We start from the raw sequence: 3,257 nt of genomic DNA, 5'->3' as shown, positions 1-3,257 counted from the left end.
GTAGGAATAGTGATCCTGCTATAATGTGAGAACCTGAATCATGTTTGTAAAATAGGAGGCTGGGAGCAGTTCCAGGCCACAGTGAAGTCTGTTGCTTCTGTCACTTTATATTCTTATATTTCCTTTCCCTCAGACAGTAAACTGTTGATACCCGTACTTGTAAAAGTTGTAAGGCAATTTTAGGATTGTTGTCAAAGAAAAGCTTGGATTACATTAACATTTGTACCTAGTCTTTTAGGCAGTACATCAGAGGGGCTGGGAATTGTGTCTGTGTTCCTATGATAAGTAGATCTTACTGTACAATAGTAAATGTCCATTGAAAAGCAAGTAATACAACCTGTGCTCATTGGGAGCACTTGAACAATTTTGTTCCATTCTGAATAACTTTTGAGCAAGTAATTCTAAGCTTTGTCTTGTATCCTTGTGTGAAATTGCTACCATCATTTTCACCCTATTTGATTTCTTAAATAAAGATGTTTGGGCCGGGCGCGGTGGCTCAAGCCTGTAATCCCAGCACTTTGGGAGGCCGTATAATTGCCCCAGCCTGTAAGCGGTGGTGGGTTCTGGCAGTAAGCTAGTTCTCTCCATTGCAGGTCTTGTGCTGGACATAAAACCTGCATTGCTGTAGAGCTGCCAACTCTCTGCCTTTCTTTAACCCTCGCCTTCCCTTCAAAACCTAACAATCATTATTAATAGATTTCTGTAATTTTCATTTCACAAGTATTTTCACAATTTCAACTCCCTGTAAAACGATAACTCACTTCTCAGGAAGGAGATAATCTTAGCCGGGCGTGGTGGCAGGCTCTCTAATCCCAGCTACTTGGGAGGCTGAGGCAGAATTGCTTGAACCCGGGAGGTGGAGGTTGCAGTGACCCAAGATCGCGCCACTGCAGTCCAGCCTGGGCGACAGAGTGAGACTCTGTGTTTTTATTGGGGATAATACGTGCCCTATGTACATATACTTCAACTGTGGAATGGCACAAAATGTCCTGTCAGGAAATGGCATGTATCAGTCACTCTCATTTTCAGATAGGATTGAGACTTTTAAAATAAATGTAAAGTATTTCAGACATGAATTAATAAGTATTAAATTTTTGTTTTCTTTTTTTTTGAGACCGAGTCTCGCTCTGTCGCCCAGGCTGGAGTCCAGTGGCGCCATCTCGGCTCACTGTAACCTCCGCCTCCCGGGTTCACGCCATTCTCCGCCCTCAGCCTCCCAAGTAGCTGGGACTACAGGCGCCCGCCACCATGACCGGCTTTTTTGCATTTTTAGTAGAGTCGGGGTTTCACCGTGTTAGCCAGGATGGTCTCGATCTCCTGACCTTGTGATCCGCCCGCCTCGGCCTCCCAAAGTGCTGGGATTCCAGGCGTGAGCCACCGCGCCCGGCCAGTAATGAGTATTATTAGAATAAAAGCATTGCACTCTTGGTAGGAACGCAATCACTGACTGTACAGACAGTAATGATGTTTTCTTTTGGATCCAGAGGCACAGCTTCCCCCTTTCAATCTACGTCGATATCTCCTGTTACCTTCTGTGCAAATTCCCAGCCATGTAGTCTTTCTTTGTTCTCTTGAACCAAGCATATTGAAGCTTAATAAACAGAAGTCAAAGCTTAACTGTATGTGTATTTGAAAAGCAACATATGGCTGAGAGGCATGAGTACAGACAGAGTGCCTTTATGGTATGGGGTATCTCTTTGGGGGGTGAAGCCGCTGGGAACTTGCTGTGCTTCACAATCCGATATCATAGGTCCCTCATATTTCTGTGAGTATCCTAGACCTTACTTCAAGAAAATCTGGTTATGTCGCCTTTAAGAGCAACTCAAGCCCCGTCCTGTTTTTGGAGTTACCAGCTCCCATGACGGTGCCACGGAGCCTCTACCCGCCATATAAAGCCTGACCAACGCTCTAAGGCGAGTCCAGAAGCGGGGTCAAAACTTCGTAACCCAGAAGACACTGCGGTTCTCGGAGGCGCAACTGACCCAATGAAGGTACAGGAAGGAATGTTTGCGTGCGTGCGTGCGTGCGAAAGTGCGTGCGCATCATAGGAGGGCGGGACTTCCGGCGTCCTACGCGGAGGTTGATTTGGTTCTCTTTGGTATTTTCACTAGCTCCGGCTTTTGGCGCTCTATGACGTCACCGAAGTGACGGAGCGGAAAAGCGCGAGAAGCGGCTGGGTTCCCTCGGCGCGGAGGCGGTAGTGATACAGGCACAGCTGACAGTGGCAGAGGCTCGGCTGATAAGGACTGGGGACGGCGGTGTCCTTGTCTTGCCTTTGTCGCTCCCGCCCCTCTCTTCCCTGGCTGGGCTGGCGGAGTCCGCGCCGAAGAACCTAAGGTGGGTGCCCCATCCCAGGCCCCCCAACTCCGCCCGACCCCTCCTTCCAGTGCTGAAGCCCACAGAAGGGGCCCTGCCGGTCAGGCCCCTTGTCCCGAAGAGGGTGGCGTTCCTGTGTGGGGTCCCCGTATCAGCTGGTTTGATGCAGCCTCAGAGCTCCCCTTCGGGGACCTCAGGTTCGGGTCATGGAGGCGCTGCCGAGTGGGCCGCGTCGGGGAGCCCGGAGTGTGTGTTGTTTCTGCGGGAAAGAGAGGGTTTTGTGAATTCTCTCTTGGAATGGCAACCTGAGCAGCCAGTAACCATGGAAGGTTGTCAAGGGAGGACCAGTCGGAGGGGCAGGTACAGAGTTAGAACGAGCAGGGTGGGGAATTGACACAGAGAGACCGAGAAGAGGCCACTGCAGTGGATCCCAGAGACTGCACCAGAGCCATGGTAGAAGAGGGGCGATGTGATGGGATTCTGGATAGACCTGGAAGATAGAGCCAACAGGTTTCTCTGCTGTATCAGATGTGTCTGTGAGCAAAAATAGGGAGTGAAGGACCATTTTTTTTTTTTTCTATTTTGCCTGAATATCTGAAAGAATGAAGTTGGGGAAATCAGCAGCATGAGGAGTAGGTTTCATGGAGAAGATCATGGGTTGCAGTTTGGCCAGTGTCATTCTCAGGCGTCTCAAGTGGAAAATGTCACATGGGTAGGGGGACAGAAAGGTCTGGAGTCTACAGAAGAGAGCTGGTGTAGTTTCTTCAAAAGAATAGAGGGTGGAGGCCGGGCGCGGTGGCTCAAGCCTGTAATCCCAGCACTTTGGGAGGCCGAGACGGGCGGATCACGAGGTCAAGAGATCGAGACCATCTTGGCTAACACGATGAAACCCCGTCTCTACTAAAAAACCAAAAAAAAAAAACTAGCCGGGTGAGGTGGCG

The 3,257-nt window shown here is 49.7% G+C and overlaps 1 protein-coding gene across 2 annotated transcripts in view; it reads left to right on the top strand.

Moving 5' to 3' along the window:
• The first annotated feature begins 1,458 nt into the window (after positions 1–1,458).
• The window catches only part of ZNF547 (zinc finger protein 547), an 18,143-nt gene continuing 16,344 nt past the window's right edge, over positions 1,459–3,257 (top strand). For both annotated transcript variants that reach the window (XM_017885432.1, XM_017885431.1), the window contains exon 1: positions 1,459–2,337. The gene's annotated coding sequence lies outside the window, so the exon portion shown is untranslated. The remainder of the gene's footprint in view (positions 2,338–3,257) is intronic.

This window comes from Rhinopithecus bieti, unplaced genomic scaffold (assembly GCF_001698545.2).
Source record: "Rhinopithecus bieti isolate Rb0 unplaced genomic scaffold, ASM169854v2 scaffold_15006, whole genome shotgun sequence".
Classification (NCBI taxonomy): domain Eukaryota; kingdom Metazoa; phylum Chordata; class Mammalia; order Primates; family Cercopithecidae; genus Rhinopithecus; species Rhinopithecus bieti.
This window is presented reverse-complemented; position numbering and strand designations above follow the sequence as displayed.